The 17,086-nt window shown below is 40.7% G+C and overlaps 1 pseudogene; it reads right to left on the minus strand.

Annotated features, from left to right (window-relative positions):
• Positions 1 to 15,387: 15,387 nt before the first annotated feature.
• Positions 15,388 to 15,935, minus strand: LOC101587360 (annotated as a pseudogene).
• Positions 15,936 to 17,086: the final 1,151 nt, after the last annotated feature.

Genomic DNA, 17,086 nt, shown 5'->3' on the forward strand with positions numbered 1-17,086 from the left:
AAAAAAGAAAACTAAATGGTAATGTGCAAATTCAGCAGGCTGGTACATAAATTTCAAAAAGACAGGATATTAATGTTGTAAGATTTACAATGATACAGACCTGCTAATCACAAAGCAGTGTGAAATTCATTGGTGAATTTGCCAACATCGTCAATGATGAAAATATGATGGCAAATATCTCAGTTACTCTTCCATTGTTGGGACAAAATATTTGATACCCATAATGAAAAGTAGGAAAGGTTTACTTTGGCTCACAGTCTGTAGAGGTTTCAGTCCATTGCTTGGTGGCTCCAAACCAGGGTCGCACGACAGAGGAAAGAGAGTTTATGATATGACAGGTGAGAGGCAGAGAGTCTTCTCTCTTCTTTCTCTTTTATTCCACCCAGGCTGTAAGCATATTGTTAGTGCCAGCCTTATTGTTAGTGCCACCCACTTCCAGAGGAAGCCTTCCCTCTTCAATATGTCCATCATCCACATCCACAACTCCACTAAAACAGAGCACTAATCCAATATCAGACACCCAAGATCCAGTATCAGATACCTGTGATCCGATCACCTTCAAAAAGCTGACTGATGAGCATTTGAGGCTTTAGAGGGCCATCTAGATACAAGCCATATAAGCAAAGCAAGTCTAGAACGTGCTGAAACATGACTGCTTTGCATTTCTCCAGAAAGACACTGACTACAGTTGATGAGACAGTCCCTGCAGGAATAACAGAGCTAAGAACTGAATAATCATGCCACCGTGTGCCAAGGCAGCAAGCATGCATGAATGAGAACTCTCTGTGATCAGTGCAAGTGTATACCGCTGCTGGTTGGCTGGTTGGTTGGTTTTGCAGAGCTAGGGATTTAACCTAAGGCACTGTGCACACTAGGCAAATGCTGTATCCCTAGCTACACCCTCCACTCATCCTCATTGCTTCAGATGAGTAACTTTTTTACAAGTCTGTCGTTAGGCTAACAAAGGATCTGGGTCTCCAGGGATAGCTGTTCTTATTGAGTTCACAAGCACTTCACTCCAGTGGCTTGTAATCACAGCAGGGAACTGGATTGTATTGTGACTAAAGGTTTTGTCACTCTGACAATTGTTCTGTTCAACATCTAGTTGAAAGTCTCATCAAAATAATACTTACGGTGTGTCTTTTCCTTCAGATATAATTTGTTAATTCAGCCACGTGCCCAAAATATCCTTGGATTCACAAAGACCAAACATAAAAATATTTCCTTGAACCGCAGCCTGGTAACAGTGAAGGTTTGTGTACGGAAGCGCTTCCCAGTGAGTTTAGCGTAAGGGATGCCGTAAGAGTTGCTTTCAAAGCCGCAACGCGGACTGCAGACACCAGGGCGGCAGCCAGGCATCGCAGCTCACCTGCGACTGTGTACTGAGGATGAATAAGCAGGGCTCTTGGAAGCACGCCATTAATGAAGAAAGAAAACATGATAGCTTACCTACATATAAAACATATAACTTTAAAGTAGACTAAGTGAGAAAAGTAAATATCAAAGGAATTTTTAACATCACTAATAAAGTTTCAATTTATTCCTCGATCAATGATGAAGCAAAATGATGCTGATTCAGTGATTATCTTAACAGCGACACTGAGAATGATTCTGTCGATACAGTGGAAACGGTACCAATCACAAAATGGTGAAAATGCATAATAGATCTATCGTGGGGCCAGAGCGGTGTACCTTCGCAACACAGCAAGGAATCATGTCATTTATTAAGTTAAAGAGAGATGCTGAAGACAAGCTACTCTTCATAAGAGAGGTGACTGTGGATAAAAACATTTTAGAAAGCCATCCAGCAGAATACCTCCTCACCCGCTTCTTGGTTCAACGGCCTGAGGTATCATTTCTCATCTGTAAAGGTGAAACCCAGCACATCTTCTGTTTGCTGCAGCTGCTTGCTGAGCTCAAACGGGAGGAGTCTGTCGGTGAAGCTGCGCTCGCGCTCGCCTTGCACGCATGACGGCCTCGCAGCAGCGGTGGTGCTACATGCTTGCACCGCCAAGTCTTTGTGCGTAGATAAACATTAGCAAATGGTTTGCTGGCCCCAAACTTTGTTTCATGGACAAAAGTATTTATTCATTTACTTTTATTTTATGGCAGGGTGTACAGGGTGATCAGGTCTCACTACTAGATCAGACTCATAGTGATCCGCCTGTTTACAGCCTCCCAAGAGCTGGGATTACAGGCGTGTGCCACTGTGCCCAGTCTCAATTGCTATCTCAGCATGCCCCAGGTGTGGGGCTAGAACAGCCTGGGGTCAGAACAGCAGGCCCAGGAATCGAACCCCGGCTCCTGTGCCTGCTTGCAAGCGCTTTAATCCGCTGAGCTATTTGACCGACCCTACAAAAGTATTTTAGAATTGGATAAAATTCCCTTAATTCCATGAGTATATGTAAGGCACAAATTAATTTATGCTTGAACTTGGGCTTTGAGACCAAGATAACTCATTGTGAAATATGTTTACATTCCGATAACTGAAAAACATTTGGTTTCAAGCATCACACACATATATGTACACATACAGTTGTGCACACATACACGTACCATGTGTACATGTGTATGTACATGTATGTGTTGAGATATAGAGAGATGATATTGTGGATAGAAAGCCAGGAATTAAAATGACTTGCATATTGTAGAGGTGAATAAAAAGAAAATGCTCTGATTTTTAAGCACTTCTTAAACTCTCACACACCTACAAAAAGTTGTTTGAACACTTTATTACCATTTAATCCCTATTCGGTAGGTATGGCGTGGAATCTGTGACTGTATCGCGCATCACTCTCTGGCGTATGGATGAGGCCAGTTCTTCTGCTTTTCTGACAACACTGCTTTCAGAAAGCCCTGGATAATGTAGACCCAACGGCGAGTCACCAATGATTAATTTAAAAACAAACAGTACCTGAATAATAGTGTATTGTGAGAGGGTAAGTTACTTCCAAGATGAACACTATGCTTAGTACTTTAGATAGACTTTCTCTTTTAATTATTTCCCCAACTTATAAATGTTCTTATAGAAGTGTAATGGTGTAGACTAGAGGGGGCCTGCCCCATAACTCAGTTCTTTAAGTGGCTGCTTCAACAAAGCAGTCAGGCTCAGGTTGCTGTGGTTCAATCTGCACAACTCAAGCCAGCCAATCCTGCCTTGAAGGCATTCGGAGCAAAAAAAAAAAAAAAAAAAAAAAAAAAAAAAAGTGGTGTAGACTAGAAACAAAAAAACAGACATAGAGAAATGGCCCGGCTTGTACATAACCTCACGGCTAACATAGCTGCCCTTGGCTAAGGCCATATTACCTCCAGACTGGATCCTAAAATGTCAAAGTGTTCACGCCTCCAAAGACAAAAGACAAATAGATAATGACGACATTTGCAGTGCTCTTATCTCTGAGTTAGAAGGGAAGCTTTATGTACGCTCACTTCTTAATTCAAAGATAGATCTTCACAATGGAATGGGTGGGCCCAGAATTCCCAAAAATTGCGGAAACAGAAAGCTTATGGCTCGAAATCATGTTTCTTTTCCAAGTTGTATGACCAAATCATCTGACCTTGTTGAATTCCACTTCTGCTGGTGTAAAAGAAAGCTATATCACACAGTTGCAAAACTGTGTTGCTAAATCCCTTGTACAGTGCCTAGAACAATGCCAACCACACGCTGGCTATTAAAAGCTATCTAAGATCCTTTGTCCTTACCTTGCCTGGTTTCCACTCTGTTGTGAGTTCAGTAGCAGGTTATCTGCTTACAAACAAGACACATTTGCTACATGAAGCAAAGCACTACCAAAAAGGCTTGGGGACAGTCTACTCCAGCACTTTTAAATTTCTGTTTTAATGCTAATATTAATTTAAAAAAAGAAAACAGAGACTGACTAAATCTTGTAATTTGCTGTGGGAGCCAAGGTGGGGGTGAACATGACACTGCTTCAGAAACAATCTGAGCACCCAAAGACAGGTCCCATGTGAAGGACAAGTCCTGGAAATCAGGTCTCTGCCCTAAGCAGCCTTGGAGGCAAAAGCTCTGAGTTATCTATTACTGTTTTATGGCATAAAAATTGCAGCTAGAGTAATTGCAAAGGGCCTCTTCTCTATGATGCAGGGAGGGCATTTCTTTTGTGCAGTGACTCGGGCAATTACTCAGGAATGCTCCACATTGGGGCAAGGTTCTCTGCTCATGAATCAAATTAACTCCCACTGGAGAGCACTAATCTAGAAACACGAAGAAGAGACACTGAAGGACTGTTGCCACAAGAGTCTAGAGACCCATCTGAAGACACAAAATGAAACTTCCAATCATCTGACTGAGTTCAAGGTTTATTTAAATGTAATGGTTGTTAACTCCGAGAAGTTTAGCGTTCTTCATCTTCATAAAAGTGGCGCCTATATTCTGAACTCAAAGGCCAAATTTTTTTGAAAGCATGCCTGTAACTATTTGTATTATATAGTCCCTATAGAAGATTCATCTGAATCAGAGATACTCTTTGGAAGCTGGAAAATGGATAAGCAGAAAATCTCAGAGCTGAAAGGTGAGTCTGGGAGTCAGTAGAGTGGAAAGGAACAAAAATACATTTTAAGAATGATATGTTCTAATGGTGTTTGTAAAGAGAATCTCAAGTCCGCCTCTTGTACAGCAATTAACCACTAAGAAGAATGTATGCAGTGTGTTAGTTATTGAAACTGTCCTAGCGATTTGATTTGAAACTGTCTCATTGCTATTTGTTTATCAATAAAATTATGAAAAAAGAGAAAAAAATAAATAAAAAAATAAAGATGATCAGATTAGATTAGATTAGATTAGATGATTAAATTCATAGGTAGGTTCATAGCTGAATGTTAGGAATGGGGCCTTATTGAAGGAGGTAGACAACTGGGCCACGACCTGGGAGAGTTTGCTTTTGTTCCTGGCTGTTTCTTCCTGGCTCTTGAACCATCTCTCTCTGCTTCCACCCTCCACTGAGGGAGCAGCATTCCTCCACCATATCTCTCCACCATATTTCTGCCTTTGAACTAATTTACCATGGACTGAAATCTCTAAAACTGTAAGCCAAAATAAACCTCTTTTTCTTTGAGAAAAAAAAAAAAAAAACGTTTTAAGTAAGTTTTCAAGTGCCTTGTAACATGTTTCTGGGGAAAAATAGAGCACAATGAAACATATCATTTTAAAACACATTAAGGATATATCTCAGTGGATTTTTAATAATCATTGTTAACTACTGATATCTTTTTGTTACCCTCAGTGTCTTTAAAAACTTTTTACTCAAAGAAACTTCTCAATCTCAAAACCTACAATAATATTTGTTATCGAAGCAGAAGAAGACATAAAAAGTTGACAACTGTTCAAGGGTGAAGATGCACTAATTGCCTGTTCCATCCTATTACCAGACAACTTTTGTAGATGGATGTGTATCATTCATGAATGAACTGCTTTGTTATTGACTCACAGAATTACAGAGAAAGTAAATAGTTGTATTCTTCTAATAAAAAATAAACATATAGGTGGCCTATTTTACTATAAAAATTTAATTCGTTATTTCTATGAAAAGTGGGGTATATATAAACCAAATATTCTGCAAAAGTCCTATTTATTATGGTTTTCTGGCATGGATATAGTAGTGACAAATAAGAAAAATAGTTCAAAACAATTAGGTTTGTCCCACTTCCGTGGCATTAACATCAGCTCTTTGTTTTTAAACAGGCTGCCATGGTGAGTGTGCTGCACATCAGGGTATTCTGATCTCAGCCACCTACTCGCAGTAGTTAGGATTCACGGAGCATCTGCTCTGGGGTGGGGTGGGTAAGCCCTGTTCACGTCACCAGCACAATGACATCATGTATTACTGTGCCAGCCTCAGCACGTTTGTCTCACAGATATCATACCCTTCCCTCGTTGTCTCACGGCTATAAGATTTAGATGACATCTCAGAACGCCAACTAAAAATTGGACCCTTTGGTTACTATAACAACACTGATGATTGACTCAGAGATTTGGATCAGTGTCCAAACACTACTATGAGTATTCAGCAGACAGGTTGAATGTCTCTGTGCTACCTAAATAATCCCAGACCTTCTATCCATTGTTCTATTCTGCGTACTTTTAAGAGAACATCAAAGAAGAGAACATGTAAATAAGTAATTCAGGACTATCTTTATGGAAGTGTATAATTAGTATGGGATTCATTAGTGGGAAAACAAAGGTAGCATGCCTTGACCCTTGAGGGTCCAGTTAATGACCCAGTGTGCTCCTAGCAAGTGAATTGGATGGAAAATTCTGTGATTTTTCTCTCCGCTTATCGAGTTGAAGACACTGCTTATTTTGACGTACGATATCACAAAACTTGCAGAATTTTACTCCTATACCTCATGCACTACTCTGCTTCCAGATTTAAAGCTAAAAAGAAAAACATTTTCCCAGATAAGCCATGATGAATAGCTGCAATCTGGGCAGCTATTAGTGGGAGGGTTCAGAGAAACACAGGGATGGCCCAGCACTGCTGAACCCCATTAAGGGTGAGAGCCAGACAATCCCAAACACCATCACAGAACTCGATGTGGAACATGTTTTTCTGAAATGGTTCATTTCTATCTGAGATTGCTAGCCCAAGATTTATTTTTACAAGGTTTCACACCGCGTGTGGTCTCTCAGGGGGTGTTATGTATTGTGTTTTATTTAACTGACATCAACACTGATTTTTTAACGATTGGGTTTGCAATGTAAACCTTGCCAGCCACTAATAGTGTCCACCATTACAGATTTTTTATTTGTTAAAAGCAGAATTCAAGTTACTCCATTAGTCTGTCAGCTTTGCAAAGAAACCCCACCAACGAAAAAAACCAAACTTCTCCTGCCACCTGGTGGCCCTCTGGAAATTCAAACAGAACATTTTGCTGCAGGAAGCCATGACTAACATTTCAAAATTAATTTTTACAAAATTGATAATCACTAAATACTGCTTCCTGTTTTTTGCAAAATGAGTACACAGACAAACTTGATCTTGCAAGCATGTTTTTATAAGAATTGTGGGTCTGCGTAACTTAACAATTATTTTCTGTATCTTGAAAAAGTATTGTCCACATTTTAAATATTTTATATTAGAGATTTATTTAATGTGCACTTGCAAATTTGATTATATATATTATCAGTGTTGCCTTTTGTTTGAGATGTAAGAGCATGCACATGTTAGGTACTTACATAAATTGTTACTTTTTTAATCATTTATTTATTTATTTATTTGGCATGGGGTCTTGCTACACAGTTCTGACTTGTAGTGATCGTCCTGTATCAACCTCGCCAGAGTCGGAATTACAGGTGTGTGCCACCAGGCCCCGCTTCGGGAGAGCATGGCATACGGTACCAGGGATCAAACCTGGGTCCTTGGACTTGCCAGGCAGGCTCCTAGACCCCTGAGCTATCTCCTCAGCCCCCATTACTTTTTTCTTATGTCATATTTGTATGTGATTTAAATATATTCATTCCTTTAAAAAATGAATGTTTACATAAATTGTCATGTGTTAGATATTTTACTCTAAAACACCTAGAGAATAAAATTTTAGAAAGCAAACTGTACCTGCCTACTCTATCTACATCCCAGTTATCCTATTTAGTATTATTTACCTGTATACCTACTGGTAAATTATTATCAATAACATTTTTATCAATCCAGTATAATGATGAATATGATAACAGCCTATCCCTATCTTATTTGAAACCATTAGAGACTTGCAAGATATTGCAAAAATAGTATATACATTCCCATGAAAAGATGAAACTCTTTTTGAAGTGACCGTCCTGCTTTGAATTCCCACCAGCAGCGTGGGAGCGACTCAGATTCTCAGCCACACTCACCAGCACTTCGTGTTACCACGTGTGTTGTAGCCATTCTCAGAGGCGCCCAGTGATACCTTATTATGGTTTTATGTCCACTTCCCTAAAGGGCAATAATTCTGAGCAACACCTGACCCTGTGAAATACGAAGTGTGATTTTAAAAAAATACATTGAACGTTTACATTTTTAAAAATTTATTACAGTCAGAGATGCATTGCCCTTAATGCTTCTGAAAATACTCCCCATGACTTCAGCATGCTCATTTCATTTTTCTCCGTCATTTTCTGACACAGTTCTGGACGTCTTCTTTCCTGTCATTAATGATGCCCTCCTGCTCACATCCGTGTCGTGAATTATTTCAAAACATTCGCCTTTCATGGTCATGTCGATGTTGGGGAAGCGCCAGGAGTTGCCTGGTGCCAGTACTGGTGGCTAGAGGAATGACAACACACCATAATATTTTGACAAGCCTGCCCTTTTGTGGGCTGGTTATTCAGCAGCAGCATTCGCAGTAGGTTTTCTATCACACCCCGAAAAGACATTCACAAAAGAGGACTCCCAGAATTGCTTCAGAAAGTGAGAGGAACGATGGGACAAGCGTGCTCAAAGTGTGTTGTGGGGGGGGCTCTGAGGAGGATTCTAGGCGATGTGTCTTTACAGTAATACATATTTTTTAATTTAAAAATTAAAATATTTCTGGCCAGGGAGATAGCTAAGCAGTCTAAGCACCTGCCTGGCAAGTGAAAGGAACTGAGCTCTGTCCCCAGCACTGCAAATTGTTCAGGCCCCTGAGCTGAGCTGGCCACTGAGACCGGGCGTGGTGGCACACATCTGCAATCCCAGCACTGGGGAGGCTGAGACAGGAGGATCACTAAGAGTCTGAGCTGAGTAGTAAGACCTTGTACCAAATAAATTTTAAAAAATAATAAATTGAGTTTGGCCCTAAATAAATAAATTAAAATTAAAATATTTCAAGCATACTTCCTTTATGTTAATTTGTCCTCCACATCCACTATTTTGCCCATTGTTTTTCCTTTAACTGTTAACTTAGAGAGCTTTTTGTTTAACAAACAAAAATAAACCCATGTATAATACCTTACATGTCATTTTCAAGAACTCAATTAACTCTAAATCTTAAAGATATTTCTTGCATTTTTATAGTATGACATTTTGCAGCTAAGTAGATAATTTGCTTTGAACTAATTTTTTAATGTATTATGAAATGTAGGATGAGTCCCATCTTTCAAGGTGGTCCAATTGCTCCAGCACCATTTGTTTAAGTAATGCATCCCCTCCACTGAATTATTTCATTTGGATGATGGGCTGTTGATGTAGCTTGGTAGAAGGATACTTGCCAAACTTCTGCAGTCTCTGGATTCCATTTTGGTACTAAAAACAAAACAAAAAAAGTTTAACTAGATGTGTACAATATTATTTTATATTTCACATTTTAGTTACATGTGAAGCAAGATGAGCCCCTACAATAGTCTTTGGATGGCACTAATATAAAAATTATGAAAAGATAATTTCTTTTTTTATGTATTTAGGACAGGGTCTACAGGGTCTCATCATGTAGACTGGACTCATAGTGATCCTCCTGTGTCCAGCCTCCCAAGAGCTGGGATTACAGGCACGCACCACCATGCCCAGTCTCAATCACCATCTCAGAACACCTCAGGGGGTGGGGCCAGCATGGCATGCCAGGTATTGAACCCTAGTCACTGCGCTCTGCCTGAGCAGGGCCTTTAGTCTGCTGAGCTATCTGGCCAGCCCTTGAAAAGACAATTTCATAAAACTGAAAAATGAAGTACAGCAGCATAAAATAACTCCGAGTTGGTATACAGAGAAAACTCTCAGGGAAATGGAATATTAAGTTATCTTTATGCTACATGATCCTTTGAAATCTATATTTTTTCTGTTTTGGTACTGGGAATCAAACTCAGGAGCTGTGCTCGCCAGGCAAGCTCTTGTGCCACTGAGCTATAGCCCCAGCCCTGAAACCTAATTTTAAATGAGACAAGAGCCTCTGACAAAGACACTATAGTTTAAATTCTGGCTGGCCCTTTAAAGGACCTCTTTGATTCTAGCCACCAAACATTCCTATGTCTGAATTTTTGACCTCTGAAACAGAGTAACAGTCTACCTATCTCTTTGCAAAATACTTGTTAAAAGCCCCAAGTATTACAAACCAAGGAAATGAGTTGGGCATGATGGTACATGCCTGGCATTCCAGCACTCGGGAGGCTGAGGCAGGAGGATGGTCACAAGTTCAAGGCCAGCCTGAACTACAGAGTGAGGCCCTGGCCCCTCCCGAAAGCACAAAGAAATGCTAGGTGTCATTAATAAACCGGATATACAAAGCTTGTTCCAGGATGAAAATATTCATCCAGAACTATGAGCAAGTTTCTGGCTTTCATTTATGTCCACATCTGCAAAATAGACTTGTTATGAGGAATAAATAAGCTAAAGGACTAGCAATATTTATTGCAGCACTGGGTCACTTAGCAACTTCTCGTTTAGTAAATATTACTCCCCTAAAGTTTAAAAAAATGCTTATCTTAGTGTACGTTTGTCAATAATATAACATTTGTGGAGCTGGTAACAAATCAATCAATCGATCCATAGACACTGAGGTTGAAAAGCAATAACGCAGTTCTTGTACTAGGCTGTATTGCATCTCATAGTCTACAAGGAAAATTAGGACGTGCAAAGTAGAGAAGGGAAGGGAGCTGTCGCCCTCAGGAACAAGAGACTATGCGAATTCACCCTCCACAATGCCCCCAGCAGTCTGAAGATAGAGAATTTTAATGTCAACAATTTCATTGACCCAGTTGTAAAGACAAAAAAGGCACTTAATAAAGACATGAAAATTACCTTTTTATATGTATTCTAAGAGAAAACAACATAGATGAAATTCTTCTGCTGCAAAATAGCAGAATTTGATCCGTTTAATCTGCATACCTAAGAGTTGATTTTTTTAACTGAGAAAATTCCCTGTGTGCCCTTAAAACACTATGACCACTTACTTCTTATGGATATGATAAAATTCATACTGTAGTTTTAAAATTATGCCAAGACAGACTGCAGCAGTACTAACTAAATTCTTTTTTTTTTTATCCTGCCTTGGATTTATTTGTACAAAGAGCACAGGAGGACACCAGCCCCCGACAGATGGCACCCCAGGGGTCACACCAGTCCTTCTGTTTTTACATCAGCAGATAAGAGGCTTTTACTGTGAAGTCTTCACGAGGGCCTGGGCATTGTTGATGTCTCTAACAAGCTTGCGGTAAGCTGACTCAGTGGCCCCAACACTGCCACCTGCTGACAACCAGGTTAGATTGCAACGGCTCGGTTTGCACCACGGACAGCAGCGCCTTGGCCTACCTGCTTCACTGACAGAGAAGACACCACTTGTCCACACGAGCAGGCCGACGCCCAGAAGCCCGCTGACCTCACCACAAGCCAAGGACACAGTGTTCAGCACAAACTGTATGTGGTTTAGCACGTTTAAACTTTTAAAAAAGTTATTCTAATTTTTGCTGTGCACAAATAGCTTCCACTCGAAAAATCGAAGTCGCCTCTTGCTTGCATGGCATCCCCCCTTCCTTGTCAAAAATGAAAATACTGTACTGCATCTCTTTTTCCTATTATTTGGTTGTATATTTATTATTTTGAAGACAATTCTAAGAATCATGCAATACATATATACACATTTCTTTTCAGCCGTGTGCATGGTTCTCTTTTCAAAAGACGACTCCCAGTGCCATAGCAAGGGCCGAGGACGAGCCGAAACTCAGGCATTTCTGGCATGAAACCAGAAAGTTCACCTACTGGGGTGGTGACATCCTCTAGGACTGAGCTCACACGCCAGGTCAGTATGTCATCTGCTCCTTCGGACCAGTAAAGGCAGCTGTGTCACCTCTCTGTCACACCTGAATGTAGCTGACCAACCTGAGAAGCGGTTACAATTTCAAGGGATAAAGGATAAAATTGGATCCTCATTTACTGTTATCCTGTGGAAATGAAAGATATTGTTAGTTGTGGGCTTTTTTCCCACTTCCCACTTAAAAATTTAAAGAATCCAAAATGGCAAAAACACAAAAGTTAGAGACAGTATAAAATTTCACTAACCAAAGTAATAGGAATTCAACAATGGTTGTTGTATTGTGTAATGTTATCTTCAAGTTAGCTGATTAGGTAACCAAATATAAACCTCAAAAATTGTTATTTTAAAAAATCATAAGAAATTAGAAAGAAAAAAAATAAATTTTAAAAAAATCATCAACTGCTCTTTTCAGTGAACCAGCAGAAATCAGCAGTACAATTATGCAAACTCTCCCGCATGTATACATGAATATATCTTTTCCCGTCCTTCTTCTGTCCCTTTCCTCATTTCAGGTTTTTGTTTCCATTGAACAGGTTCTTTCTGTTTCACAGGATCTATTGTACCTTTCAGATTTTATTTACTCTTTAACGTTCTCTCACTAGCAAGACAATACAATGTTTGCACATGCAAGTCTGATTTATTTCACTTACCAATACAGTCTCTAGTTGTATCCATTTACCTATAAAAGCTTCAAATCTTTCTATAGCTGATTAATACTCCATTGGGTAAAAATACCACATTTTCCTTATTGATTCGTCAGTCAATGGGTACCTGGGTTGTTTCCAAGATTTTGCTATGACAAGTCGTGCTGCTAGAAACACTGTGCGTGTATGTCGCTGTGATATGATCATTTCAGTTCTCCTCCTAAATACTTAGGAGGAGAATAGCTGGCTGAGCCTCCATTCTCAGCTTTTGAAGAATCTCCACACTGATTTATTTTGAAATATACATAAGAAAGTTTGTACAGGACTTTAGAGTGAAAATAATCTTAAATATGTTATTTAACTCTCACAGCAAATTAAATAGGAATAGAAAAATACATATATATTTCAATAGACTAAAAATATTTGGGAGATTTTGGTTTGATTTGGTATTCTAGGAATCTCTGAATAATTTTTAAAACAGAATCATCATTCAGATAACATAAAGAATGATTTTCATGCAGTAGAAAGTGTCTTCCAAGAGCATCACTGGACATCTAAGGAACAATTGGATTTGTGTGACATTTTATTGCAATGTCACCACACAGTGTTATGGTTTAGATCTTAACTATTCAGAAGTTTCATGCACTAATGATTCAGTAGCTAACATGAGGTAGAACTTTTAGGAAATAGGGTATAGGAGAAGGAAGCTAGATCACTGGAGGTGCACTGCTGATGGTGCTGCTGGGACCCCAGCCTCTTCCTCCTTCTGTTTGTATCGTGGCTGTCATGAGGGAAAGATGTTTCCCCAGGGGCGCGTTTCTGCCATGACACTCTCCTGTGGAGGGACAAAGGTGATGGAGCCCGTTGACCACCGGCTGTAACCTCTGAAACCATGAAATGCTGTAAGCCTTTGCCCCTTTTAAACTGATGTCCTCAGCTGTTTCATTAGAGATGGAAAGCTGGCTAACGCTTAGGGCTACCTAAACATGGCCTGTGGTAATATGTCTTGTACTGTTGTAGCTGCAATTACCTGAATTTGCTCTAACCATGAGATTCCTCCTCTTTTCCAGTTTCCACTATGGCAAATGAAGAAAGGTAGGGTCTGAAATATAACTCCGTGGAGAGATCTCAGTGGGAGAAAAAGGACAGACATGGCCAAGATTAAAGACAAAATAATGCCACTAAATGCAAGGCATAATGTTTTCTTAGAATTAAATTTCTACATGGCAATACAGCTTTACTTGCTCCTCTTTTTATAAGTGATGTTTGCAATGCATAAGAAAGCATTCATCACCGGGAGCCGGCACATATACGCATTGCATCGGGATCCTTTGCTCGTTCCCTTCTCCTTCCCTCTCTCCCATCTCCCTCATCCCTCCAAGGCTCTTTCTCATCTCTACAAACACGATCTCCCTGTTATTTTTTATCATCTGTGTTTTATTTTTCTTTTTAAGTTATTTAACATTGGCTTTCTCATATAAGAGAAACCATATGCCATCTAATCTTTTGGATCTGATTTATTCCACTTACCCTGAGAGCCTCAAGGTACATCTATTTGCCAACAAATGACTCAGAATTAACCTTTTCGTGGCAGGGTACTACTCCATTGTGTTCACATTCATTTCCTGTATCTGTTTCTCTGTTGATGAGCATATGATCTGCTTCCAAGATCAAGCTGTTATGAGTAGGGCTGCTATACACGTGGGTATGCACATAGCACTGTGATACGTTGGCTTCAACTCATGCCCGAAAGATACTGAAAAGAGGTGGAGCTGGGCTTTTTAGTTTTCTGAGAATCAGTCACACTTCTTTCCATAGTGGGCATGCTAGATAACCTTCTTACTTTCAAAGTAGAAAGGTTTATTTTCCTCACAACTAGCATTTGTTCTTTTTTGAGTTCTTCATGATAGCCATGCTTTCTGGGGCCATTTTTTTTTTTTTTTGACATTGTTTTGATTTGCATCTCTCTAACAGGCAAAAATTTCACTTTGTCATGTACCATCAACCACATACTTCTTTTGAAAAGTATCTCTTAATTTTAATTCTCCACTTTTTTATTTTGATGGGTCTAATTTTTAAGTCCCTTCAAGATATTAGTATTCTACGTGGTAGTCTTCTGTCTGAGAAGTAGCAGGAAAACTTTTCTGCACGCTGCCTCTTCTCTCTTTCTTGGTTGTTTACTTTGATGTGAAAAAGTTTTTGATTTGATACCATTTATGTTAATGTTACTATTTTTCTGCAAAACTTGCTGTTCAAAAGTCAATGCCAATGCCTATATCTTCAAAACTTTTCTTTTTGTTTATTTCAATAGACTTTTTTTAAAGCTAGGTCTTTGATTCATTTTGATATTGATTGATTGATTGCAAGCCAAAGATTATGATAATGTCAAGTTTAACCTGCCAAATGCACAAGCTGGATTTGTGGAGCAGGTTTTGCCTGGGTGCTGCACAGTCAGTGTTGGTTTCCTGAAATGATCGATGGGTTGGGTTTAAAGTGGGCACTAGCCCAGGTCAGATATGTGGGAATGGGGCAGGGAAGGGCAGAGAAGAGGGCTCAATTGGAGAAGCCACTGGCCAGGGACAGAGAAGCCATGGGACCCAGGGCACAACGCCTCTCCGAGCAAGCACCCAGGCAGCACCGACTGGAGCTGGTTGCTGCACATGCCAGCAGCTGCCACCGGCACTGCCACCCACTAACATGATCTACAGAACAATGGAAGCTCTTCAGACCCACCTCCCAGGCACGCCCAACCAGGGTTCTGGATTCTAAAACCAGAAAAAACTTTCAAATGGTTACTTATGAAATGCTGTCCTGAATCTTCCTGTCTCAAAAGATAGCAGCTGCCCCCTTCTCCAGCCCCCACGCCCTCAAATAATTTCTGTGCCAAGATGAAGAGGCGGCCCCAGGCCGTGGGGGTTCCTAGCCGTGAGGGGCTGCTGCAGCGGTGCGAGGGTACAAGGCAGACGAGATGCAGCATCGCTCCTGGCAGCGCGGCCCGGTCCCCCGGCCTCTGCTCCCACAGCGACGCTTACTTATTCAAAGGAAGTGACTGCATCCATTCTCCCGGCAAAGTCACCAATGTCATCTTCTGCTTCCTCTCCTCTTCCTTCTTCCTCGCGACCTCCTCTAGCTGTTTCCGGATGATTGCCATCCAGGCAAGGTCAGCCTTGCCCTGCTCTGTCTTACCAGCTAGATGCATTTTCATGTAGCGTTCTTTTGCTTTCTGCTTCTCGATTTCTTCTCATTGTCTCCTTGAAAGCTCTTTGGGCCCATCCAAATCCAGCTGTGTAACCTTTTTGGTTGTCCGTGCCGCCTGGTTGGGGTTCTCGATGTGAATGAGCCCTTCCACACCTGTGCGTTTTTGCTGATAGTTTTCGCCCTCATCCTCGCTGTCCTCAGAGTCCAGAGATTTCTTCTCCTTTTCAGCGTCACCTGCAGCCCTGTCTCCACCTTCTTCTTGCTTCTCTTCTTCCCTGGCTTTCTGCTCTTCAGCTTGCAGCTGGGCATCAGTCTCCTGAGGGCTGGTGTACAGCCTTGCTTGCCCTTGTGGCCTCCCTTTCTCCCTCCATTAGGCATTGTGGCTTTGATTTGGTTTTAGTACAGCGTAAGAAATATAGCTCTAGATCCATGTGCATGCTTATGTATGACCATTTTTCAAGTTCTGTAACAAATGCTTTTTTTCTCCAGTAGGTGTTTTTAGCCCTTTTGTTGAAGACCGAATGCATGACGGTGCTGGAAGTGTCTCCGCTCCCTCCGTTCTGTTTCCTTGATCATCATCTCTGTCTGTGCTAGAATCCTGAGGCTTCCCGCTTTCCTCTCATTGCCCAGGATTTCTCCTGGTGCTCTGAGTGTCTTCTGGCTCCACGTAGAACTTAGGACTGTTTTTCTCCACCTGCGAAAAATGATGTTGGGGTTTAGATTGGGACAGCATTTTTGAGCTATGGAAATTGTGATAATGCTGGCTCTGCCTGCTCCTGAGCAAGCAATGCGTTACCATTTTTGTGCTGCTGTCTTCTATCTTTTGACAAGAGCGCTATACTTTTCATCATATAGGTTGCCCACTTAGTGGTTAGGATAATTCCTCGCATTTTATTTACTTTTTATTAGCACACGTTTGCAGTACATGGTGTCTGCATTTCTTGTGAAGAGATGTGTCCATAACACCTTTAATTGCTCCCTTTATGCCCTCCCTCACCTCTCCACTTTCTATTTCTTGATCGTCTTCTCATCTGAGAAAAATCTACCTCTACTTTCCATTATATATCTTCTATTTTGGTCTTTATTGTATTTTCAACAAAAATCATACACTATTTAAGGTTGTGTGTCTGATTTATTTCATTTAGCATTATAGACTCAATTTGCATCCTTTTAAAAAAATGTATTTGGTACAGGGTCTCACTTTGCAGCTCCGACTCTGGTGATCCTCCTGCTTTCAGCCTCCCCAGTGCTGGGATTACAGGTGTGCGCCATTGCACCTGTACTCAGGGACTGGCTCAGCGTGCCCAGAGGTGGGGCCAGCATGACCTGTGGTGCCGGGGATCAAACCCTGGTCCCTGCACTTGCTAAGCAGGTGCTTAGCCCACTGAGCTATCTCACCAGCCCTTGAGTTCTTTATATAGTCTAGATATTAGTCCTCTGTCTGAGGAGTAGCTAACAAAATATTTTTCCATTCTACTGGTTGTCTTTTCACTGTGTTGATTGCTTATTTGGTTGTTCAGAAGATTTTT

This window comes from Octodon degus, unplaced genomic scaffold (assembly GCF_000260255.1).
Source record: "Octodon degus isolate 3935 unplaced genomic scaffold, OctDeg1.0 scaffold00121, whole genome shotgun sequence".
Taxonomy (NCBI): domain Eukaryota; kingdom Metazoa; phylum Chordata; class Mammalia; order Rodentia; family Octodontidae; genus Octodon; species Octodon degus.